Source organism: Giraffa tippelskirchi, chromosome 9 (genome assembly GCF_054371585.1).
Source record: "Giraffa tippelskirchi isolate mGirTip1 chromosome 9, T2T-mGirTip1v1.2.pri, whole genome shotgun sequence".
Taxonomy (NCBI): Eukaryota; Metazoa; Chordata; class Mammalia; order Artiodactyla; family Giraffidae; genus Giraffa; species Giraffa tippelskirchi.
Window position 1 is genome coordinate 161,334,278 of NC_137283.1, and position 26,991 is coordinate 161,361,268.

General features: G+C 42.7%; 1 protein-coding gene and 1 long non-coding RNA gene across 9 annotated transcripts in view; one reads left to right on the forward strand and one right to left on the reverse strand.

The window, feature by feature from the left end:
• LOC145519745 (uncharacterized) overlaps positions 1 to 6,488 on the reverse strand; it is a 41,509-nt gene extending 35,021 nt beyond the window's left edge. Inside the window, exon 1 of the long non-coding RNA XR_014063861.1 lies at positions 5,578 to 6,488. This is a non-coding gene — a long non-coding RNA (uncharacterized LOC145519745). The remainder of the gene's footprint in view (positions 1 to 5,577) is intronic.
• Positions 1 to 26,991, forward strand: part of PACRG (parkin coregulated) — a 523,593-nt gene that overhangs the window by 428,624 nt on the left and 67,978 nt on the right. The window lies entirely within an intron of this gene.

Below are 26,991 nucleotides of genomic sequence, written 5' to 3' on the forward strand. Positions count from 1 at the left end.
TTTTAAGAATTTTCCACAGTTTGTTGTGATCCACATAGTCAAGCTAAATAAAGCATATGGGCCATGGAATCTATTTAGTTTTTTCATTCTGTATACCTTGAAATTTAATATCTATTCATGTATTTCAAAACTTTTAAGCACTGTCTGAAATAAGTTCTCCTAATGGCTAATTCATTTTCTTCCTGGAATGTAAACAAGGGGAAAGGAGATTACTTATTCTGAGAAAGTTGACTCTTCATTTGGTATTTTGTTTATTAAAATGTTAAATCTCACTATACTAAAAGTGCTAAATTTTAGATCTCAAACCCCTTTTTAAACACAAATTCTTTTGCTTCTCGGAGCACTCAGATTTCACCTCACAGTTTGCCAGAATCATCATTTTATGATCTACAAGGAACCATCTGTGGACTTTACTCCAGACTTTAGGTTTAAGTTACTAAAGCCTCAGCACCAGTACCTTGTTAATAGTCAAATACCATAGTTTTTCTTTTTAATTAATTTCATGACTTTTTAAAAAGATTTTTTGTTACTTATTATAATCTTATATCAGGGCTTCCCTGATAGCTCAGTTGGTAAAGAATCTACCTGCAATGCAGGAAACCCCTGTTCGATTCCGGGGTCAGGAAGATCTGCTGGAGAAGGGATAGGCTGCCCACTCCAGTATTCTTGGCCTTCCCTTGTGGCTCAGCTGGTAAAGAATCCACCTGCAATGCGGGACACCTGGGTTCGATTCCTGGTTGGGAAGATCCCCTGGAGAAGGGAACGGCTACCCACTCCAGTATTCTGGCCTGGAGAATTCCATGGACTGGATAATCCGTGGGATCTCAAAGAGTCCGACACGACTGAGTCACTTTCACCTTTGTGAGTGGACCATTTTCAAAGTGTTTACTGAATTTGTTACAATACTGCTTCTGTTTTATGTTTTGATTTTTTTTGGTTGGGAGGCATGTGGATCTTAGCTCCCTGACTAGGGTTTGAATCTGCACCCCCTGCATTGAAAGGTGAAGTCTTAACCACTGGACCAAAAGGGAAGTCCCCTATTTCATGACTTATTCTTAAAAGGGTGTAGTTGTTATGCTAGTTTCAGATGTATTACATAGTGGCTTGACATTTGCATACATTATGAAATGATCATCAGGAGAAGTCTAGCAGCCATCTGTCCCTATACAAAGTTATTATAATCTTACTGACCATATTCCTTATGCTGTATATTATATACCCAGGCTTATTTATTTTGTGATTGGAGGTTTTTACCTCTTAATCCCCTTTACCTATTTCACCCACCCACCCAAGCCCTTCTGACAATCATCTGTTTCTTCTCTGTATCTATGAGTCTGTTTAGTCTGTTTTCACTTTGACTATTGTTTGTTTTAGTTTTTAGGTTCCACATGTACATGAGATCATATGGTATTTGTCCTTCTCTATCTATTTAACTTGTAATACCCCCTAGATCCATCCATGTTGTCACAAGTGCCAAGATTTCATTTTTTTCTTATGTCTGAGTATTATTCCACTGTATACATATATATATGCATGTGTGTGTATATATATACACACACACACACATATATATACCATGTCTTGCTGCTTCCATATCTTTGCTATTATAAATAATACTACAATGAAAGTAGTACAATTGTACAATTGTACAATGTACAATTAAAGTACATATATATATATATTCAAGTTAATATTTTTGTATTCCTTGGTTAAATATCCAGAGGTTAAACTGGTGGGTCATATGCCAGTTCTATTTTTAACTTTTTGAGGAAATTCCATTGTTTTCCATAGCAGATGCATCAATTTACATCCCTACCAGCAGGTACATAAGGGTTCCTTGTTCTCCTCCTCTTCATCAATACTCTTTACTTGTTGTCTTTTTGATGATAACTATTCTGACAGGTGTGAGATGATATCTCAGTGTGGTTTTGATTTGCTTTTCCCTGATGACTGAGCACTTTTTCATCTGTCTGTTGGCCATTTATATTTCTTTGGGAAAATGTCTATTAAAGTCTTCTGCCTATTTTTATTCAAGTGTTTTGGAGTTTTTGTGTTGAATTGTATACAATTCTCTGTATAGTTTGGATATTAACCCCTTACTGGATATATTGTTTGCAAATACCTTCTCCCATTCAGTAAGCTGCCTTTTTAATAGCTTTCTTCACTGTGCAAAAGCTTTTTTGTTTGATGTAGTCCTGTTTAGTTTTGCCTTTATTTTCCTTGCCTTAGGAGACAGATCAAAGAGAAAAAAAAAAAAAATATATATATATATATATATAGGTAAGCCTATGTGAACGGAGAAGGCAATGGCACCCCACTCCAGTACTCTTGCCTGGAAAATCCCATGGATGGAGGAGCCTGGTAGGCTGCAGTCCGTGGGGTAGCTAGGAGTCGGAGACGACTGAGCGACTTCACTTTCACTTTTCACTTTCATGCATTGGAGAAGGAAATGGCAACCCACTCCAGTGTTCTTGCCTGGAGAATCCCAGGGACGGTGGAGCCTGTTGGGCTGCCGTCTATGGGGTCGCACAGAGTCAGACACGACTGAAGCGACTTAGCAGCAGCAGCAGCAGCAAGCCTATGTGAAACAGCATACTGCCTATGGTTTCTTCTAGGAGTTTTTTGGTTTCAGGTTTTATATTTAAGTCTTTAACCCATTTTGAGCTTATTCTGTATATGGTGTCAGAAAGTAGTTCAGTTTTTTTTTTTCCATGTATCTCTTCCGTTTTCCTAACACCATTAATTGAGGAAGCTGTCTTTTCCCCCATTGTATATTCTTATCTCCTTTGTTGTAGATTAATTAACCATATAAGCATAGGTTTATTTCTGGGCTCTTCATTCTTTTCCTTTGATCTATGTGTCTGGTTTTTTGTACCAGTACCATATTGTTTTGATTACTGTAGTATATTCTGTAGTATAGTTTGAAATCAGAGTGCATAATACCTCCAACTTTGTTCTTCTTTCTCAGTATTGTTTTGGTTATTTGGGGTCTTTTATATTTCCATACAAAGCATTTAATAACTAATTTTTAACTTCTCCATAGCAACACAGATAACTGTGTTCTTTATATTAGGAAATTAATACCAATTCTCCAGTGCATCAGCCACAAGTATTCATGGAGTACTTACAAGTCTACATGTCTGCTTGTTGTTGCTGGGAAAACCAAAGAGGTACTCACCTTAAGAACTCCCTAAAACATGACTGGAGAAATAAAGAAAGGATACAGGATGGCGTATAACTGAATGCTAAATTGCCACAAGTAGAGTAAGATTTATAGGAGAAAAAAACCCCACACCCTAACTTACTGTATCCTTGTCAGAAGAAGCTTCCTGGGGTACCTCTGCTTTGAATTAGACTCTGAAAGGTGGTATTTGGAGAGAGAAGGAACACCCCTTTGTCAGGAAAAGTAGTCCATGAGAGGAGTCTGGGAACCAGTCAGGAATGTGATAGGTAAGCTGGGGGAAGGCGAGGGGAGGAAAAGATTCTGTAACATGTAGATCCAACCAGTCAGTCCATCCTAAAGGAGATCAGTCCTGAGTATTCACTGGAAGGACTGATGCTGAAGCTGAAACTCCAATACTTTGGCCACCTGATGCGAAGAACTGACTCATTTGAAAAGACCCTGATGCTGGGAAAGATCGAAGGCAGGAGAAGAGGGCAACAGAGGATGAGATGGTTGGATGGCATCACCGACTCAATGGACATGAGTTCGAGCAAACTCCGGGAGTTGGTGATGGACAGGGAGGCCTGGTGTGCTGCAGTCCATGGGGTTGCAGAGAGTTGGACACGACTGAGCAACTGAACTGAACATGTAGACACAGTTGAGACGACCCATGCAAATGCAAGTCTCTCCCCCTAGCCCGGGAAATGGAGCCCCCAGACAAGGGCTGCCACGGTTTCTCCCATGGCTGCTGGCAAAGGGGGTAGCATGGACTTGAGGAAACAAATGTGAGCAAACCAGAAGCAGCCCAGAAAACATGGGGGCAGATTCTCTTCCTGCCCACAGCTCTGTCCCTAAGTTGCTTCTCCAAAGTTGCCTCTTGCTGCTTTTTTAATCCCTTTCCTTCAGCGGCTAACCTTTGTCCTGTCCCATTAACTGCTCACAGTCATACCACTGAACGTGCTCACAGCACAAAGGGAATCATAGCCCATGGCATTTTCTTACCATTCCGTCTGACCCTGCTCAGAGTTTCCTGACCACACTCTCAGAAAGCAGCGGGCAGTCTGCTCCTGCACAAAATGCAGAAGAGTCACCCTACTGTTATGACCACATTTTTGCATGCCTTTTACCCCCTGCACTGATGACACACTTCGACACAGATTTATTAGCTGCTTTGCAGGTCATGACAACTATGAATCCTTTTCAATTTAATCTGTTCAACTCAGTAAAAAACGTGACTTCAGAAAGTTTAGCTGGAAGAGACTAGTAATCTTTGACTCACTTCATCTCTCCACAGGACTGGCATTCAACTGCATGACTCAATCACCTTCTTTTATAATTGTTTTTTTTTTTTTTTAACTTCTGAATCCTCTTCCCTGCTTAAAACTACCCACACCTATTTTTTCTGTGCTCCTTAGATCAATCTAAAGACTGGAGTGTTGGCAGAAGAGAACAAAGAGGAGAGAAAAAATAGACATAGCCATACTTACTCAGGCCTTTAAGGGGACTTGGGAGAAATTTGTCTCTCAACAAGTGAAATAAGCTCTCTGCCCTTGCCACAGTTCTTGCTCAGAGGAACCTGTACCAAGGAGGGGGGTGAGATGACCCCCTATTTCTCTAGTACATTGTCATGTCCCCCTGTACCCTTGGCAGATATACCGCTGGTCAGTCATAGCCCCTTACCATGAGATGGGGTCCTTTCAGAATCATTTGACAATTGTCAGAGTCGGCCGTAGGATGAAACTCATTCTCCCTCTCTAAGTTACGACCTTATACATGCAAGAGCCTCCCTAGACCACTGGCTGCAAGCCTGGCTGCAGCCCAAGGGCACTGAGAGCAGGTCTCCAGTTCACTCCATGGGAGCTGGCGTGCAGCTGGTGTTATACAATGCTGCGTGTCTGCGTGCTCAGTCGCTTTAGTCATGTCCGACTCTGCCATCCCATGGACCGTAGCCCGCCAGGCTCCTCTGTCCATGGGATTCTTCAGGCAGGAGTACTGGGGTGGGTTGCCATGCCCTCCTCCAGGGGCTCTTCCCCACCCAGGGATTGAACCCGCATCTCCTGCATCTCCTGCACTGCAGGCGGATTCTTCACCACTGAGCCACCTCCAATAAAACATGGCACATGCAGGCAGTTCCTGCGCAGTGTGCTCTGAAACGGAGAGAGAATTATTTGGAACAAATGGAATAAACTCTCTCCTGTGTAGACTTTCGGACACTTCCTTGCCCAGACTCATTCATGGCGGCTCTGCTCCCACAGGCAAGCTCTGCTAACTGAGGTTGCATTCGACACACTCGACAGATCCCCGAGCAGGGCGTGCCCAAGGTTCGGTGACTAAGCACAGGCCAGTGCAGCCGTCCTCTTTTCACGAAACTTTGTGACTAGGAGAAAAACAGAAGGGAAGAAGACAAGACTCACCTTTTTATAATGGAAGAGCGCTCCCCACCCGTCCCGGGCGTGCGGCCCGCTGGGGCCGCGGCTGCTCTGCAGGAATGGCCGGGCGCTCTTCTGAGGGAGCGGCTCCTGGCTCCAGCCTGGGGGCGCAGAGGAGAGCCTGCCCCTTGTCCGTCTGGGCAGTGAGAAAGGAAGGCGAGGAGGGACGAAAGAAGTGGCCGGAAGGGAGGAACAAAGTCAGGGAAGAATAAGGTGGGAAAGGCGAGGAGGAGAGCTGCAGAGGGGTGAGAGGGCGGAGGGGAGAGGCTCCGTGTGCCTCGCCTTGATCCCGGAAGCACACACTTGAAACTTGGAAAGCCGTGTGCTTCCTACCGGCACAGAGGAGGAAAAGGAGTTGTTTCCGGAGGACCCGAGGGAGGAGGAAGCCTGGTCAGGAGAGGCTGGCGGTGGGAAGAGACGGACAATTGCCAGGAGGTGCCGGAGCAGGGAGCCGTCCCTAGGACTTGGGAACAGGCTGAGTGAATGAAGATTTCCCCTCAGGAATTCCGCGGGGCTACCTAAGCTTCGACTTAGGCTCTGAAACGTAGTCTTTAGAGAGAGAAGGAGCATCGCTCTGTCAGTTTGACTCCCAGCCAGGGGCCCTGAGCCCTGAACTAACGGCCCGTCCACCTCGCTTCCGGGAGTCTCCGCCCCCGCACCCGTCCTTCGCTTCTCCTGATCCGTCCGGCGGCCCAGACTGTGCCCCCAGCAAGGGGGCCACATGCCTGCGGGGCTGCCGCTGAGGTGCCCCCGCTCACGCAGCCCAACCAGGGCATCTTTTCGAAGATGGTCTCAGAAATGAAGCTGGGACTTGAGAGCTATTTTCTTGCTACATTTTTATGACGCAAAGCAACATTACATAGCTATCAGCAGGGTTTTCAGTCCGCCATGAAAGTGTTCTCTGGTACTTTTTTCACAACAGCATCATTATATGTCCTCTCAGATTTTGATCTTGATTGATTCATGACCTGCCTCTTGAGAAATCTGTATGCAGGTCAGGAAACAACAGTTAGAACTGGACATGGAACAACAGACTGGTTCCAAATAGGAAAAGGATACATCAAGGCTGTATATTGTCACCCTGCTTATTTAACTTATATGCAGAGTACATCATGAGAAACGCTGGGCTGGAAGAAACACAAGCTGGAATCAAGATTGCCTGGAGAAATATCAATAACCTCAGATATGCAGATGACACCACCCTTATGGCAGAAAGTGAAGAAGAACTAAAGAGCCTCTTGATGAAAGTGAAAGAGGAGAGTGAAAAAGTTGGCTTAAAGCTCAACATTTAGAAAACTAAGATCATGGCATCCGGTCCCATCACTTCATGGCAAATAGATGGGGAAACAGTGGAAACAGTGGCTGACTTTATTTTTGGGGGCTCCAAAATCACTGCAGATGGTGATTGCAGCCATGAAATTAAAAGACGCTTACTCCTTGGAAGGAAAGTTATGACCAACCTAGATAGCATATTTAAAAGCAAAGACATTACTTTGCCAACAAAGGTCCGTCTAGTCAAGGCTATGGTTTTTCCAGTAGTCATGTATGGATGTGAGAGTTGGACTATAAAGAAAGCTGAGCCCCAAAGAATTGATGCTTTTGAGCTGTGGTGTTGGAGAAGACTCTTGAGAGTCCCTTGGACTGCAAGGAGATCCAACCAGTCCCTCCTAAAGGAAATCAGTCATGAATATTCATTGGAAGGACTGGTGTTGAAGCTGAAACTCTGATACTTTGGCCACCTGATGCAAAGAGCTGACTCATTGGAAAAGACCCTGATGCTGGGAAAGATTGAAGGAGGGAGGAGAAGGAGACGACAGAGAATGAGATGGTTGGATGGCATCACCAACTCAGTGGACATGAGTCTGAGTAAACTCCAGGAGTTGGTGATGGACAGGGAGGCCCGGCGTGCTGCAGTCCATGGGGTCAGAGAGTTGGTCGGACACTACTGAGGAACTGAACTGAACTGAACTGAACTGACTCATGATAGAAATAGCCTGTTACTATCCTTGATGTCCTCACCTACTTGTGTTTACATATGCTTCTTAAGAGATTTAAATGATTTAGAGACAAAGATGGAGGTGGACGGATGAAAAGATGGGTGAACTGATTGATAAACTGACACAAAGGATATGCCCGACAATCGAAACAGGCAAGTGGAGAAGGAATCCCGGAGAGACTTAAAAACGTGTTTTAGAGTTCATCTAGACATTAATTTAAAGAGAAATTAGAATAGCATTGAACTTCAGATACGCTATTTTCTAAATTACTTTAGATCAGTTAAATGACTTTTGTATGCTAGGTCCAGCTTCCTAGGTGACTCAGTGGTAAAGAATCCGCCTGCAATGCAGGAGACCCAGGGTTCCATCCCTAGGTCAGGAAGATCCCCTGGAGAAGGAAATGGCAACCCGCTCCAGTATTCTTGCCGGGAAAATTCCATGGACAGAAGGGCCTGGTGGGCTACAGTTCATGGGGTCACAAAGAGCTGGACTCAACTGAGCAACTGAGCACAAGCTAGGTTCAAGAAAAATGGAAAGATTTTAATATAGAGCTGACGAAGGATTCAGATAGTCGGAGAGATCATTAAGGAGGCCGAACACAGTAAGAAACAACAGGAGCTGCAGCACTATAATGACAGGGGAGATGGAGAGACTTGGGAATCTTCGAAAAATATTTAAGAAATATAAAGGACACATCTTAATAATAGAGAATTGTGTGAGAGAGAAAGCAGTGGGTTGAAGATGAAAGCAAAATTCTGAAGTAGCAAACATGGGATGGGAAGCAAGTTAGTAGGAGAGAAAAATAGTAAGTTGCACTTTTCATTCATGACAATTTCACCATCCAGGGGACATCTGAATGGAAGTGAAAGTCGCTCAGTCCGACTCTTTGCCACCCCATGGACTATACAGTTCATGAAATTCTCCAGGCCAGAATACTAGAGTTAGGTAGCTTTTTCCCTTCTCCAGGGGATCTTCTCAACCCAGGGATTGAACCCAAGTCTCTTACATTGCAGGTGGATTCTTTACCAGCTGAGCCACTAGGGCTCAGATGTTAGAGTCTGCCCTGCAGTGTGGGAGACCCAGGTTTGATCCATGTGTCGGGAAGATCCTCTGGAGAAGGAAATGGCAAACCACTCCAGTGTTCTTGCCTAGTAAATCCCATGGACGGAGGAGGCTGGTGGGCTACAGTCCACGGGGTCATGATGGCATCATATTCATTTGAATGGGAATATTCCCTAAATGATTGGACATTGGATTCTGGGACTCAATTTGTTTCATGCTTGGTAGGAAATAATGGATTTAAAATTCTTGGTTTGTAGAGTTTTCCTGGAGTTGTTAATGGAGGAGATGGTTCATAGGATGCCACGAGTGAGGGGGGGAGTGAAGTCTAGGGTTCAGTCCTGAGTGATACCAATATTTAAGAGACAGACAGCACAGAGGAGCCCAAGAAGACACAGCCAGAGATGTAGGAGAGGAACCAGGAGAGTTTGCTCTATGGACACCAAATGAAAAACGTGTTTAAAGAAAGAGGGGATGGTCAAAATTTTCTTCTGGAGGCAAAGTAAGATAAAGACTGAAAAATGTCCATTGACGTGAGCAAAAATTCTTGCTCTTGGGGACAGCAGTTTTCATAGAAAGGGAGGATAGAAGCCAGATTGCAGTGTGTAAAAAAGTGAGCTGTGGAAGAGAATGAATGTAGGCAACTCCTTCAAAAAACTAGCTTGAGAAGAGGATACAGTGGGGTCAAGGCTTGGTAAAGCTTTAGGTACAGGGAGACATTTGTTCCTTGTTTTAGACTAAAAAGATACTACCAAGTTAAAATGAAAAAGGTAACAGCTGCACAGAACTGAATAAATGAAAGAGAAAGGAATAATCTATCAGATGACACCCATGAGGAGGCAGGAAGCCATGGCTGTAGGTACATGTTAATTACTGGAAGACGAAGCCTGAGGTTAGAAAGGGCCCACCTGCTCCGTTTTAACAGGAGGTAAGAGGGTGGAATGGATGTTTCTGGCACGATCTGAGCATTTTAGAAGCACTACATTTCCCGTTGCTCTGTAATATACCAAACACCTATATTTTCCCTTTTACAGGTTATATCCTATGATAATCTTAAAGCATATAAGAGTACATTCCATTAATAAAGCATAATATAACCTACTGGTGACAGAGGCTCAATTAAAATAATTTCCTAATTCCCCTGTTGTACATTGCTGCTCTCCGTGGAGATACATTATAGCAATAAGATATCATCTGAGTGAGAGAGGGTAGTGTTTGTGATTGGAAAATTGGTGCCTCAAGAGTATGGTTCTCTTACTTCTATAGTATGAAATGTCTACTCCCAAATTCCTCGAGATGCTTCTTCTTTGAGAAGGGCTTTCCTTACTGCTATCCCATTATGTTTGTCCTCTGTGTCAGCATCCATAAAGCAGCAAGAAAACAGCAAGCCTAAAAGTCAGTGCTTACCCAAAGCCAAAGAGAAATTATCAGCAATATTGTTCACTTCCTCTTGCGTATTTCTCCCTGGGAAATGTTCTCAGTCTCATAAGGTTTTAATATTTATATTACAGAAATTTGTTCCTAGTTTTTCAAAATTTCCTGACTGTCCTCCAAGGGGATCCTTAACATGGACAGTTTCCTTTTACAATTCTTCCCTTGGCAAGCCAACTTATAGTTTGGTTTGATATTTTATTGATGTCAAATATTGCTTATAAGGGAAAGGCTTTAGGAAAATCTGCAAACTTTCTGTTTTCCCAAAGGTTGCTTGTTATAGCACTGATCTCAAACATTTATTTATCTACAAATATTTGTAACTCTGCCTATATCAGGACAATAATGGCTAAAAGAAACTTTGAAACTCTGATGGAATATGGCACACAGCATGTCTCAGTGGCTCAGTCAGGTCAAACTCTTGTGACCCTGTGGACTGTAGCCCACCAGGCGCCTCTGTCCGTGGGATTCTCCAGGCAAGAATACTGAAGTGAGTTGCCATTCCCTTCTCCAGGGGAGAAGGCAAGAATACCACTAAGAGTACTTTACAAATGTTGGGCTTAATAACATCCAAGTGGCACCATTGTTACTCTCCCATCTACCAAAGCACATTTTAATTTTTCTCAAGTTTTTATTCAAATCAAAATGTAGTTAACCGCCCCCCCCCCTGCCCCAGGCTTTCTTAAAATCACTGCCCTTCTCCATTCCTTCTGGCACCATCTTGAGGGCACCCTCTTCCAGGTACTCTTAGTTATCTGCCATTGTGATTTATTTATACATTTATGCTTTTCTAACTTCCCTCCCCTCTTGGAAATTAATCTTTGTGACAGAAATAACTAAGTTGAACCTCGTCTATGTATTCCTAAGCATAGATGTTTCTTGAGCACTCTGTAAATACTTGCTACTGACTGGTTGAAGAAGGTTGAGTGTTCCATGGATGCAAATGAAATTCATCTTGTTCTCTAACTAGATTGACTGGTAGTATGGCTGTGTTACACAAGATTCTGAGTCTTCGGCCATCCTCAGGTGAGTCAAGGGTCACGATCAATTGAAAATGTCTACTTTAGTGACTGTGAGGGTGATGTAATTTTATGCACACCTGTGCATAGTATTTGCCAGCTGACTTTGAGGGAGTATTGAATGATTGGTGGATTATAGATCAAAGGGTTTGAGGATTCAATAATGTGTAGACTTCTCCTTTAATTAGTCAGCATGATGAATTTCATCAGCCTTAAATATATGATAAGTGTTTGTTTTGTTGGTTTATCGGTAAGTTTTTGCTGGGGGAGGAGTTAGTCTTCATCTCTTTAGTCTGATTCTATCATTTTTGGTCACATGGCTGTTTCATAAAGTTATATTCAGACTCCGTGTATCCTAGTTTACAGTAGTTTTATTTTTTTGATGGCTATAATCTTACATAAATTGATTTCTGTCTAGTGAATATTTTCTGTAGCAATATTTTCTACCAGTATAGCTAATTTGACCAGATGAATTGGAGAGGAAAAACCTAACTTTTTTGTCTTTTGTCTTTTGCTTGAGCTAAATAAAAATGCTCAACTTTTGTTGAGAATGAGTGTAAGGCCATCAGTAACATTATTCAAAACACACTGTTCTTTTAAGACAAAGTAAGTTGGACTGGTCTCTTTGTCATCCCAGTTACTGTCTCTAAAGCCACGTTTCTGTCTCATAAGATAGTTCCTATGAAAAGAAATGGAAGCACCATAAATTACATTAGTGTAAGGTCACAAATTAATCACTTTATAACTTATTTTCCCTTGAAAACTCTTTCTTTGTAGCAATTCTGTCACAAAATTGCTCACACTATTTAATAGGTTATTCCTGCATGTTTTTCTCAGTATTCTAAGCCAAGTCAATAGGAAAAGACTGTAGTTGCCAGCTACCATGGTCCTGTTTGACATCAATGAGAAGATGCTTTATTTATATTGATATTTTTCAGTGTTATTTATTCATGCCACAGGATACGTACATTTTACATGCTGTCAAAATCCCTTGGGCCTTTCATTGACCACTTATATAAAGGATATGTATTAAGTACAGCTGCAGACGGCAGTTATGTACCAAACCTGTTATGTAAGATTGCAATTGCACTTCCTTTTTGGTTACCTAGACTAATATCAGAAATTAATTTTCTTCTACAATTGAATTTATGACCAAAGATCTTCATATTCCTACTATTAATATACAAGAATATGTTGTATTTTCAATGGAACAGACTCACCACATGCCCTCTTTTATCCCAGTGTACTACGGACAGAAATAGGTATTTGTTTAGGAAAATGTTTCAACAGGTGAATTTGATGTAAGAGAGTACATAATTAAATTCGATCAACTCCAGAATGCAAAACTCACCTCTTTCATAGAGACAAATACTGTATAGTTTGATTGAATCTATCACTTAACAACAATATCACTTTCGGGAGGAAGAATTTAAACACCAGGGCAGAAGAGAATTTAGATTTAGTTTTTGTGAGAAGAAATCTTTGTAAAGTGCTGGCATAATGAAGGAAGAAGTTATTGGACATAGACCTTTTTCTGCTGTCATTTGGTCTGAAAAAGTCTTTTTATCCCAGTGTACCACTGGGCATCTTAAAAGGAAACACCTTCAACACCCACCATCAAGGATTTTCAGTCCTTGATTCAGAGTATAATTCTTATACTTTGAATAACTCTTCTTTGAGTTTGGTTGACTTTTATCTGAGTTTTTCTCAGTATTACAGAATATGTAGACTTCACAGATGGAGGAGGAAATGGCAGCCCACTCCAGTATTCTTGCCTGGAGAATCCTGTGGACAGAGAAGCCTGATGGGCTGCTGTCCATAGGGTCGCACAGAATCGGACACGACTGAAGTGACTTAGCATGCATGCATGCATTGGAGAAGGAAATGGCAACCCACTCCAGTATTCTTGCCTGGAGAATCCCAGGGACAGAGGAGCCTGGTGGGCTGCCGTCTATGGGGTCGCACAGAGTCGGACACGACTGAAGTGACTTAGCAGCAGCAGCAGACTTCACAGAAAATCCCTCATGTAAAAAGCTCCCCCCAAATGTTGTCTCTTCTATATTTCTACCAATCCTTCTTCTTTGTCCTTTATACGTCAATTAACTCATCTCATACTTCAGCCGGAGAAGGCAATGGCACCCCACTCCAGTACTCTTGCCTGGAAAATCCCATGGACGGAGAAGCCTGGTAGGCTACAGTCCATGGGGTCGCTAAGAGTCGGACACGACTGAGCGACTTCACTTTCACTTTTCCCTTTCATGCGCTGGAGAAGGAAATGGCAACCCACTCCAGTATTCTTGCCTGGAGAATCCCAGGGACGGCGGAGCCTGGTGGGCTGCCGTCTATGGGGTCGCACAGAGTCGGACACGACTGAAGCGACTTAGCAGCAGCAGCAGCAGCATACTTCAACATCACTTTTGATGTGTCATCACTAATAGGATTCCTTTTTGTTTCTTCCAAGAAAGTAAATTTCATGAACACAGAGATGGTGTTTGCGTCTGTATCCCTGACAGCTGACCTCATGTTAAGCACAGCATGCTAAGTCACTTCGTTCATGTCCGACTCTTTGAGACACTATGGACGGTAGCCTGCCAGGCTCCTCTGTCCATGGGATGCTCCAGGCAAGGGTACTGGAGTGGGTTGCCATGCCCTGCTCCAGGGGATCTTCCCAACCCAGGGATGGAACCTGAGTCTCTTACATCTACATGCATTGGCAGGCGGGTTCTTTACCACTAGCGCCACCTGCGAAGTTCAGCACAGAGCATGTGATAAATATGTTTATTAAATGAGTTGAAAGGAAGCTTTTCAAAGTTTCAGATCCAAATCTCATCATCTAGATAAATTACTTTAAATAAGGCACTATTTGTTTAAAAATGTTTTCCTCATCTATAAAATGAGGCTAATAATATCTTTTCTCTGGGTTGCTGTGATGACCAAATAAAATAATGGTTGAGATGCAAAAGATATTGTTATTTTTCCAACTTTCACCTAAGGGAAGTTCTGTCAAAATGTTCCAGTGTCTGATGGGTATACAACTGTGCATTCTGTTGGCATTCAGCAGCTACTTACTGCCTGCTGGAATAAGTCTTCCTCTTTTTATTATAATCTTCTTAAGGCACTTGCCTGCCCTCTTGGTTTCAGGAACTGTCTTTATAAGAGGACTCTAAGATCTATATTTCAGCGTCTGATCACTAACCTCTCCCCAAAATCCTGTGTAAAAATTATCTCTGTCAGAATTACAGCCAAGAATCCCTAGTTGGACAGCTTGCTTCTTCTACCTGCAAAAATTAAATGTCTCTCCCATCAACTCTTTATCCTTTTTACCATTATGAGATGAAATGCACACAGGGCAATGGTCATCACTGTCTCCCATTTTTATACTCACACACACACACACACACACACACACATGTGAGACAGGGGTGGTTCCAATTTGACTATTAATAAATTAGGAGCTTTTGCTAGGCTTTTGTTTGGCAGTAGGATACTGATGAGAAGGATTGGAGAGAGCTGTCTGCAGGGAGGAACCATAAGAGGAAGATCTGGGTGATGGTGGAGGTGTATTAAGGGAGATACTCAAGGGAAAAGGAAGCTGTAATGGGAAGAGGGACTTTTTTTGAAGAGCAGAGATACTTTTTCAGAAATGGAGGAAAAGTTTGGCTCTTCAAGTTACAAACACTCTACCATCCTCCTCCTGAAGTCTTCCATAGAATCCATAAATTCAATATTTAATGCTCCTTTTGGAATTGAATTTGGAGCCTGTAAGTAAAGACAGAATGAGATCAGGGTGACCACTGAGGCCGGGTCAAACACATCAGGTTGCCTTTCTGTCAAAACCCGTCACTTTTCTGTCCTGTGAAGTGCGTACCAGAGCATCTATGATTCCACCCCCCTTCTCTGGCTCTATGCCATCACTAGAATAATGCTCCTAACCTGCCTTTTGGTCTGTATTCTCTGTGTGATTTAGATTCAAAATCCTAAACACCTCCTTTTCTCCTTTTTGCTTCTATTTTGATTTTAGGCACCCACAAGATCTGGCCTTTTTAGATGTAAAAACCATACAGTCCAGAACTCTATGTTCATTTATCCAGCAACTCCTTCCATGCACTCTTGGTGGGTGGTGCCACCTAGGACATCCAGGGAGAGGGTTCAGGGCCCCAGCCAACAGTCCTACCTCGAATCCCAGCTCTGCCCCTGCCGAGTGGGTGACCTTAAGCAGGCTGCTGCCCTCAGATACACCAGTACCAGCACAAGTCTTCTCCATAGTCTTCTCCTTTGGTTCCTTTCTCCTGTAAGTATTTGTGTTCCAGAAAGATTTCTCATGACATCTATTTGAAATCTGATGAAAGTTTGATTATTTTTTAATGTTCTCTAATTGCTCATGAAAGGCAACTTAAAAATGTCTTTGATGTATTCATCTGCCAACCCTTGTTCAACTCTTAGTGGAAATTACATAAGAAATTGATGTTTAATATTTTTAAACGTGTTTTCTAGTCATCAAAGAGATTTTACGTACCATGTATATTTCACTAACTCAATCAAGAAAGCAAAAAGATGACAGAGCTAGTGTTGAACCAATATATTGCAGAAGTTTCATTTAAATTTATATGTTCTCATTGGAGAAAATCAATAAACTATCCAACTGGACAGTTATATTTTTGATACAGGCTCATTTCATCTTCTCAAGCCTTTATTAGATTTTCACATGAAGGAAACTAGAGAGGATTATAGGTTAGAATACAAAGCAAAACAAAAATAGTCTTTATCATCATTACAAATTTTAACAACAACAACAAAGTGTGTGTGTGTGTGTGTGTGTGTGTGTGTGTGTGTATGTATGTGCATACAATGTACAGGTTGTCCATGATCATTTGGCCAGCACGGGAAGGGAATGACACGTCCAGGGCTGCAGACACCTCCCTCCTGCGGCTCCCAGCCTGACATGGCACGCGAAGAGAGACTCTTGGGCAAGGTTAGGCCCAAAGAGAGACGAGCCAGTGACCAGAAAGCCAGAGCAGTCAGGGGGTCACCCCCAGAATCGGCCAGATTTGGGGAAAGAGCTGGGAACCACCGTAAAGTTGGTTTGAGTGGCTGAGTTTAGGTGGCTGTGTATGTTTTTTAAAATAGAGTGAGGGGAGGAACCAGCAACCAGCCAGGAATCGGAAAGCAGGGTCAGCGTGTGGGTAGAAGTTAGAGACCACACATCAGCCCAGAGATGGGGGTGGTGGGAGCAGAGGAGGGAACATCGATCCTTAGGTGACGTGCAACCCCTTTAGGATTTCTCCCATTCACGTCCGCTTGCGAAGAAACCTGGCAGGAAAGGGGTCGGGGCGCTGTGGGAGCGGGGCTGACTTGGAAACAGCAGTGTTATTGCCTAATGGGTTTATCCGAGTTTTATAGAGACTTTTTAAACTTTTTTACCAATTATGTTAGCCGGAACACCAAAAAAGATTTTGACTCGTCTTTGAGCTGTAATTTGTGACTGTTTTCACCCAAACAGCAAAAGAAGTAGAATCAAACTCAGAAAAGTAAATTAGGCTCACTCACAGCCACAGGTCTCTTCTGCTTTATGAGATCTACTGAGTCACATTTCATCTTCCTTCTCCTTACAGCATTTTTAGGTGAAAGATGATCATCTCATGATTTTCAATAAAGCTAATCACTAACATATATTATCAGCATAATTATTCTATTTATTAATGCCATTGTGTATATGTGCATGCTAAGTAGCTTCAGTCATGTCTGATTCTTTGCAACCCTATGGACTGTGGCCTGCCAGCCTCCTCTGACCATGGAGATTCTCCAGGAAAGAGTACTGGAGTGGGTAGCCATTCCACTAGCCATTCCCTAGATTCTCTAGGGGATCTTCCTGATGGAAGAAACAAACTCAGGTCTCCTACATTGTAGGCGGCCTCTTCACTGTCTGAGTCACCAAGGAAGCCCCACTGTGTCAGTAATGCCATCCAACCATCTCATCCTCTGTTGTCCCCTTCTTCTGCCGCCTTCAGTCTTTCCCAGCATCACAGTCTTTTCCAATGAGTCGGCTCGTTGCATCAGGTGGCCAAAATATCGGAGCTTCAGCATCAGCCCTTCCAAAGACTATTCAGAGTTGATTTCCTTTAGGATTGACTGGTTGGATCTCCTTGCTGTCCAAAGGACTCAAGAGTTTTCTCCAGCACCACAGTTCAAAAGCCTCGATCTTCAGCGCTCAGCCCTCTTTATGGTCCAACTCTCACATTGTACGTGACTACTGGAAAGACCGTAGCTTTGACTATATGGGCCTTTGTCAACAAAGTGATGTCTCTGCTTCTTAGTACATTGTCTAGGTTTGTCATAGCTTTCCTTCCAATGAGCAAGTGGCTATAGTGTCTGTAGTCACTGTCTATAGTTTTTTTGGAGCCTGGGAAAATAAAATCTGTCACTGTTTCTTTCAGTTTACTTAATAGAGCAACATTTTTTTCCCATGAATTCCTTAGTATTTTTCAGATGCATTTGGAAATTACCACTTGAAAACTTGTAGATTGTAATCATTCTAGCATTTTCCTCTTGATTTATAGGGATCAATTATCTTTTTTCATATGAAATGTCTTTTTTAATAAAAAACCAAAGAGATAGTATTTTTAGCATCACACACAGAAGGGAGATGTGATAATATCAAATTTTCCTGTGATTTAGCAAACATTTACAAATAAGAAAAGTTAGAATTGTTCATCTAATATGTTTTGGCCTCAATAGATTCAGTTAATAAAGTAACTGTAGAAAAATTAAATATGGATAAGCCACAGCACCGTTAGAATACTTAACAGATTACTGAGTTGTATCATTTATTGCAAGAAATGTTTTGAGACGACAAGCGGAAAAAAAAAAAAATCTTTCTCATTTTACTCCAGAAGAAGATGATGTCTCTAAATATTACAGGGAATTACTTCCTTTGTGTTCAAATGAGTTCAGAAACTAAACTAACATTTAATGGGCTTCAATCATGAATTGCAAATTATAGTTGAAATGAGCATTGTTTTGCTGATAGTTTATTCTGAAAACCATTGTCTTTTTCCCTACTGATACAACGCATACTTGATTAAGTGGGGGTGTTTTGGTTGTTTTTTCATAACCAGCCAATATTTGTTTGAGTAGGTGACTTAACCCGGGAAAACCAGCCCTGGCCCTGACCACGTGCTGGCCTTCTCTGTGCTGAGGTGTGGCTGTCCCTTACACAGCGTATCAGTGGTTGGTGCCACTGGTTGCACTCTGCGTTGAGAAGCCAAGGCCCTATTATTAAACAGATGGCCCTAACACCCAAATCTCATCCAGCCCCACAGCTGGCTGTAGCTGTCACTGCCACACACAGTCACTGTGAGGACCTCAGTTCCACGAGGAAAGGGAATCAGCATGTGCCTGGCACCAAGATGCGCCTTCAGCAGAAATCTGTCAAAGCTGGTGAATGTTTTTGTACACTCTGGGCTTGTCTTACACAGCAACACCTAAGGGTACGCATGTACCCGCAATTAACTTGTTAGATGGTTTTCTTTTAAATTATGCTTTTAGGCTTATCAAAAAAAAAAATTTAACCGAGTAAATTTTAAAGATCCTATTGGCTTTATTCAACAATCTAGAAATTGGACGATGTCCCATCTACCTGGAACCTGTACAAAAGGAAAGCCTTTGTAGGCAGAAGGGCACAAGAAAAGAAGGTCTCTAACAAAGACTTGATTGTTCCAGGCAAGATCACCTTCCTCTGGAGGATGTTAGGGGTCTCTGGGGCAGAGTACAGCACCTGTGCTGGCCAGGCAGTTCCTGGTTGACTGGTTAAAGGTAATATTCCTGAGAGAGGTGGAAACTACAGTTAGGTTACGTATTAAGTCTTGATGAGGCTTAATACATGAGGCTTAGCACAAGTGACTCTGTTTGGGGCTGCTTTTCGTCTTTTAACAATCCCCCCCTTTTGATCACATCTCTCAGTTAAGCTCGCTCCATAGAAAATTTAAATTCTGTTACTGCTCTGTAGTTCTCACAGATTTTACTGATTTTCAGTGTTATGATGGTTTGTTGCTGAATCTCTGTGGTGTTCCCACGTCATGACTTCAGGCTCACAATATTTCTGCTGGTAAATTTCCCCATTCCCTTTTGGGGAATCATAGGGATATCATTACCTTGATGGTTAGTAGACATGCAAACACGCATGTAAACCCTTGAGGGGATATAGTTCACCAGGAAACTACTCTGACTATAAGCAGTGTGATCCCCAGTGTTGGGCGCACACACCAGACCCATGGAATCCAAGACCCAAACCACTCGAACCAAAGAAGTCAAGGCAAGGCCCCCTTGAAGGAGTCATCCCTGTTAGCCAGATGCCTTGCTCAGTGATTTTATGTAACTGAGTTTCAACTTCCCCAGAAGTGTTAACTCAGGTGTGATGGGTGGTGTTGGCCACACACAGACTCCTCTTGGCTCAGCTAAAAGACAAGGGCTACCCTGTTATCAAGAACAACTTTGTCCAGAGAATCTAAGGACTTTTCTTGAGCAGCTGTTGTCTTAGCAGTGGATTCTGCAGTCTTGTTAAGAGTTAAGGAGAAGTTCCTTGATCACATTCTCATTTACATCATCAGAGGAAGAAAACCCTGAATCATGAATGCCTCCTAGTCGTTCCCGTCATTCAGTCGCTCAGTTGTGTCAGACTCTTTGTAAACTCCTGGTAGGTCCTGTCTAAATCAATGATGTAAGTTCAGGCAAGTTAATCAACGAGGTGTCTTTAGTTCATTTGTGAACTGTTAAGGGCACAGTTAGATAAACCTAAGAGGCACTCTCTGGTTATGCACCAGCTGTCTAGGCATTCAGAGGCCCCAGGAGAGTGATAACCACCACACACAGAGATGAACCTTGTCAGGAACAAATTCTACTCCCACCAAGGAGGTACTATAGTGGATTTATTCACAGAGATTGTTGCCTGTTCAAGCTGGGGCCCATTAAGTTTTCAGCATATTCTGAAAATAAACCTCCTAGCCTGAAAGGGTTGTTCTAAATACCTTGAAAAGATGGGTGCTGCTGATGAGATCCTTTTGTGATTGGGAGGCATATCCCATTTGGAGAATACTAAGAACATGAGGGTACAAATGTGTGAATTGAGGGTAGTAACTGGAAATACCCTTTTTCATTTCTACAGCATGATGTATCAACAGGCAAGATTAGATCAGTATTAGGAAAAGAGGTAGCTTGTAAATCTGGACACAGAGTCACAAAAGAGGACGTTATTACCGCACAGCCTTGGGGCATACCTTCATCAGGCAGGGATAGTTACATAGCAAGATTAAGAACCTGGAAGGTTAAAGATGCAAATTAGGTGGTGAAAGCAGAATGATTGCGTAGGAGGTTAGCCTGCTTGCAGAGAAGTGTTGAGTCGATTCAGAATTAAGAAGACTTTGGACAGCATGCAGAGCCGTAAATAAGTGCCATTTCCTAGGGTCAGATCCGAGTAGGCTTCCACTGTTTGCAGCTGCAGCTGTAGCCTTCAGGCAACTGGGGTAAGAGCCACTGAATCAAGCTGCCTGCTCTAATAGGCAGTGGGCCGAGGCTTTTTACCGTCTTCTTGTGTGAGTTTTCTCTGGCTTGGTTATCTCTCACACACAAACGAGGTGAAAGGTTTTAAAGAGTTAGGTAGCCTGAAGGCAGTGCTTGTTTTAGTCCCATAATGGGCTGCTCATGTTTATCTTCCCAAGGAAGGGGCACAGGGACTGAAATTTTAGTTAAGTTCACAGAGTGGAGAAGCCAGGAGGGAAGAATTGGGAAACGAGTCTACAATCACCAACCAGGCTTAGGACATTCTTGGCTCAGTTTAATTCTTTTACAGAGACAGCTAGATTCCTTCACTGCTTAGATTATGACCTAGGTGATGAACAGCGTCTAGAGATCGTTGTAATTTTTTCTTAGAGACTTTATGTCCTTTTTTCAGTTAACTGTTGCCCCAAGTAAGTGGAATCTTTTGTGAATGCCTCTGTGATCACTGAGATCAGGGAGCGATCATCTACATATTGTAAAGGGTTCAGTTTCCCAGGGATTGGAGAGCACTTACATCTTGGTGGAGCACTTGGGAGAAATAAGGAGGGGCCTAAGGGGTTGCTCAGATGGTAAAGACTCCACCTGTAGTGCAAGAAACCTGGGTTCGATCCCGGGGTTGGGAAGTTCCCCTGGAGAAGTCAGTGGCTACCCGCTCCAGTATTCTTGCCTGGAGAATTCCATGGACAGAGGAGCCTGGTGGGCTACCGTCCATGGGGTTGCAAAGAGTAGCACACGACTGAGCGTGTAACACTTTCAAACACTGTCGGTGAACCCTTAAGGCATAACTGTCCAAGTGTGTGCTGATTGTTCCATGTAAAGGTGAATAGATATGAGCAGGCTGTGTGGAACCTGAGATGGTGTAGGAAGAGAGCTTCCAGATGAGCTTTAAAATCTGCAGGATTCATCGTGCCTTTGTTTATGTATTTGCATAGTAGACCGATCCGTGCAGGCAGAGAAGATCTTGGCAATGGCTCTGAAAAGGTCAGTTGCTACTTTGTGACTTTTTCTGGTCCACGAGGGGACCACATTGAAGGTGGAGGATCTTGGACATCACCCTAAGAGTTACACCATTCTGCTGCCTGTGTCCGTTTTGAACTTCACCATGTCCTGCCAGCCTGCACATAGGTCGATAGGGAACAGGCAACCAGGGGTCCCAGCCCTGGATAATGACTCTAAATCCTTTTGAAAGCTTTTAGGGATCCTCCTTGGGTTTAGGAAACTCTTTTAATGAGGGCCCTTAATTCTGTCTTTGACCAAGGAGTGAAAGATACCCAAGGAGGATCTCCCGCAACCTCCAGTGGTTTTATTTTAAGAGGCAACTGTTTAATAGTCTCTTTGGCACGGAAAGGCAGCTCAGAGGATTCAGAGAATGTGAGTACTCAGGTAAAGGAGGGTAGAGAGGAACAGTAGGGGGCATGGCATTCTCACTGTCTTTTGTTTTAGGTAGCTCCTTTAGTTTTTATTAGCCTTTAGTTTTTCACTAGCCTTTTGCAACAAATTTTTCAATAAGGCTATTTTTGGAATCTTGAAGAAGCCTTTTGAAAGCCTGTGCATACCGATTAAGAAAATGTGGGAATCCTGACTTTCAAAAGCCCTTCTTAAACGAACAATCCTGTCTAATGGGAATGTTTCCCATAATGGCCATTGTAATTCTAGGTTGTTTTTAGTAAGATTCCACCATTTTTGTAGGTGTAAAGCTTCCAAGTTCTTAGCCATAAAACAAGCAGGTGTGCCAGAAGGTGGCACGATTTCTCTGGAGTCAAGGATCCCATTCTTTTTCAGCTAAGTCTTTGGGTTTCTTGGAGCCAGATTAGTTCCTCAAACTGTTGCTGAGTTGGGGATTGTGTCATGTTTAACAGTGTGTTTCATCACATGGAACTTTTCTTGAGGTTATCTGGTGAAAGTGAAAGTCACTGAGTTGTGTCTGACTCTTTGCGACCCCATAGACTACACAGTCCATAGGATTCTCCAGGCCATAATACTGGAGTGGGTAGCCTTTCCCTTCTCCAGGGGATCTTCCCAACCCAGGGATTGAACCCAGATCTCCCACATTGCCGGCATATTCCTCACCAGCTGAGTCAGCAGGGAAGCCCAAGAGTCCTGGAGTGGGTAGCCTATCCTTTCTCCAGCAGATCTTCCCATCTCAGGAAGCGAACCAGGGTCTCCTGCATTGCAGGCGGATTCTTTACCAACTGAGCTATCAGGGGAGCCCAACACCACCTTAGAGTTAGGTGGTGAATGCTCTAATGACTTTTAAGTGATCTATCGTGCCCACCAATATTTTTGCAGTTTTTTTTTTGGGGGGGGTGGCTTTCGAGACTCCCATCAGCAATAACATTTACCTCATGTGTGCCTTACCACACCAGCAGTAACCAGAGCTCTTACTGTGGGCTGGCCAAGGGGAGGTCCTGTGCACACCACCAGCAATGCCCCTGGAACTCGGGACTGGAGAAAGGATTATACCAGCAGACCTCAACAAACGAGGACTTCAGACTGGGGTCCAACAGAACAGGGAACTGCAGACCGAACTAACAGCAGTTCCCAATGTGAAATCTGGGGACTGAATCAGAATCTGGGGTTTCCAGTCAAATGGGGAATTGTGGATTGAACCAAGGGCTAGGAGCTTGGGTTCCCAGTGGAACTGGCTACTAACTCAAGCGGACCAGCCCCGGACTGGAAACCCAGTTGTATCAGGAGCTCAGTGCAAAGAGAATCCTTTCAGAACTGAGAGGAACTTACCCATGGCCCTCAGAAATGGCGAGAAAGCTCAAAAAGGGTTTACAGGTTCCATGCCTGAGTTTCTTTTGTCACAAAGCCATCAACAGTGTCTTTCTGCCACCAAATCTGTTAAAAAACATAATACAGCTGAGTAAATTTTAAAGATCTTATTGGCTTTATTCACTGGCTCGTAATTCAGGCATCATCTCATCTAGCAGCTAGAAAAAAGAAAGCTCTAAAGAGCTCTATGAGACAAAAGGCTTTTATGGACAGAAGGGAGTGGGAAAGGGACGTTTTAACAGTGGGTCGCGTTCAGACAAGGTCACCTTCCTGTTGAGGATGGAGGGGTCTCTAGTGTGGATTATGTCACTGGTGCTGAGCAGGTAATTCCAGGTTGACTGGTGAAAGGTTATATTCCTGGAAGAGGCGGAAACGACAGTTGGTTAGGTATTAAGTGTTGGTTTGCCGATGTGGAGTTGAGGGGACAACAAGCTCTCAAATTTCTCTCTGTGTTTGGAGAAATAGGTCTTTTTAGTCTATAAGGCTGAATAGATAGTTGCAATCTACATGCACGTGTCCTGGGGCAGGTGGGCTGGTGGGCCACACCTCAGCTCTTCCTCCCCGGGCTTCCAACCACCATCTAATCCACCCTGGTGGTATCCTCTGAGTTCCGGATCTGGTCTCATCCGTTCATCTTCCAAAACAGCTAAAGATGCTTAGAGATCAAAAAAAAACATTTTTTTTGAGTCAAATCTTGAAATGCTAACTTGTTTAAAATTTGATTATATCTAATTTAAGATAAATAATTGTCTTAATTGTTAATGTTTACAAAAATAAAGAGAGATTCAACCTGGGACCCCAAGGTTGAGCCACTGAGAATTAGTACCTGAAGCTATAGGACGTATCTTACACTTATTCAAGGCTCATGACTAAAGTCTATATAAAAAATTAAGTGTAGTCAGAGTAAGCAGAGACTAAGCAAACATTTATTAATATCTGAGTATCTATCAAAGCATTCTTAAATTTGTAGTCTCTAATTTTGACTATAGTTGAGGGTTTTTTTCTGTAAAGCCTTTGTCCATATTTGTGTGTTCATTCAGTAATTAGCAAAGGTTAATGCTTTTAGTGTCATGTGTGATTGTATTTCAAATAAGGTCAAAGTGCCCTAATCTGAAATATATTTTCCATTTCATTTTATAGAACAAGATAGGGTAGTTCATTTAATACTATGCATTCAAATTGGTTTCAGTAGGTGGTTTTTCGTTTCTTTTCTTCTGCAAGGAAAATTCCTTTCTTAGATCTCTTCCTTAATTTTTGAAGATATATTTTGTTTTAGTTGAACTGATTTATGGAACTCTTCTGTATGAGTTTAACCAAGAGTCTATCTTTGAATCATCTAGTATTTTCTTTAATATTCTATAATATTGGGCCAAGGGGACTTTAAATGTGCACATTTTAGACACTGAAAATGCACTGCAGTGCCTTGCTCTTGTAAAAATTATTTAAGACCCCCTCTGTCATAGGAATAACCTGCCTTCCTTTGTCATGTGCTTCCATTTACTAAAGAAATTCCATGCTGTTCATCTTCCGTTTTTAGAGAAGAATGCCCAGCCCTGACTATATTTCATCCTTCAAGGCCCCGTCTGATCCGTTCAAGAGCAGTGAGGCTGAATCTAACTCTGGAAATTAAAAGTCCAGCAGACCACTGTGACTTTAAGCATCTAATTTAGGACAGCATGAAATATTGCTGTGGTTCTCAAAACATCTATCCTCTAAAGATACCAGCTCATTCAGTGGCCAAAGTAATTCTTCATTTTGATCTAATCTTTGGGGATAGTAAAAGTGAACAGTGCTACAGCCAAGTGTTTTCCAAACACTAATGGTGCAGAACTTGAGATTTTTAACATTGGCAAACAAAAATATTTTAGCTGCTAAGAAATCACAGAGCAATTAAGCAATTGTGGAAGTTTTAACAGAGGAAAATACATTCTGTCCTGTTTCCCCTTTTCAGTATCCCAGCTACAGAGAAGCTAATTGCCCTCCCTGTGACGGGGGGAGGTGGGGAAGACGTCCTTTCTCTTTAACATTTTCTATGGTCACTTTGAAAGTCTGATTTCTAAGTCAGTTTCTATTTCCCAGAGTAAACTCTCCAACAAATAACATGTCACACGTTTATAATTAATGCAAGTGACTTCCCTCGTGATCCAGTGGTTAAGACTTTGTGATTCCATTGAAAGGGACACAGCTTTGATCCCTGATTGGGAAACTAAGATCTCACATGCCAGGCTGCTGCTGCTGCTGCTGCTAAGTTGCTTCAGTCGTGTCTGACTCTGTGGGACTCCACAGACGGCAGCCCACCAGGCTCCCCCGTCCCTGGGATTCTCCAGGCAAGAACACTGGAGTGGATTGCCATTTCCTTCTCCAATGCATTAAAGTGAAAAGTGAAAGTGAAGTCTCTCAGTCGTGTCCAACTCTCAGCAACCCCATGGACTGCAGCTTACCAGGCTCCTCTGTCCATGGGATTTTCCAGGCAAGAGTACTGGAGTAGGGTGCCATTGCCTTCTCCACACATGCCAGGCAGTGCAGCCAAGATAAATATATAAATAAATAAAATTCAAAACCAAGTAAAACAAGAGATGATAGCAGTTATTTTTACCTGAGGATGTCCTGCACACATTCAGTAGTAGATTATCACATGCAACTTTATCTTTTAAAGTCTACTTTTTAACTTAAGTCAATTCTATACTGTAAACTATCATTCTTCCAGAAACATACAATTCTATCTGAATTACAATTATAGCCTAAAGCTAAATTTAATGTAGCAGATTGTCAGACTGGCTGCTTTCCATAGTCATCAGGAAGGACTCTAAGCATGACTTTGTTCATTCAAAAAATAGTCAGTCTACCCCAACCAGGCATTTCTATACAGGTTTGAATATCTATATTCAAATAGTATTGAATATATTCAATTGAATATATTGAAGAATATTCAAATACAAGTTTGACTATTCATTGGAAGGACTGATGCTGAAGCTGAAGTTTCAATACTTTGGCCACATGATGTGAAGAGCTGACTCATTTGAAAAGACCCTGTTGCTGGGAAAGATTGAGCAGGAGGAGAAGGGGACGACAGAGGATGGGATGGTTGGATGGCATCACTGACTCAATGGACATGAGTTTGAACAAGCTGCGGGAGAAGGTGAAGGACAGGGAGGCCTGGCGTGCTGCAGTCCATGGGATCGCAAAGAGTCGGACACGACTGAGACACTGCACTGAACTGAACTGAATTTGGATAAGTACACATTAATATAGTTCGTTAAGGGAACACTAGGGAAACGGAGTGAATCAGAGGGCTAAGAGAAGTCCCCTCAGTCCCCTTTTGTTCTTTGTATTCACTCCCATGCGGAGCTCGTTCACCAAGCCCCTCAGCGGTACACCGTCTATACACTGCCTCCCATACTGGACCCTGCTCCACCCTCCCCTCTGAGCTTCTAAATCCTATGCCCAGCTTCCTAATCAGCAGCTGCTCTTGAATGTCCAGCGGGCATTTCACTGGACGTATTCAAAACAAGTCTTGGCTCGGCCCCTGGACGTTTTCTGCCCACATCTGAGAACTGTTGAGT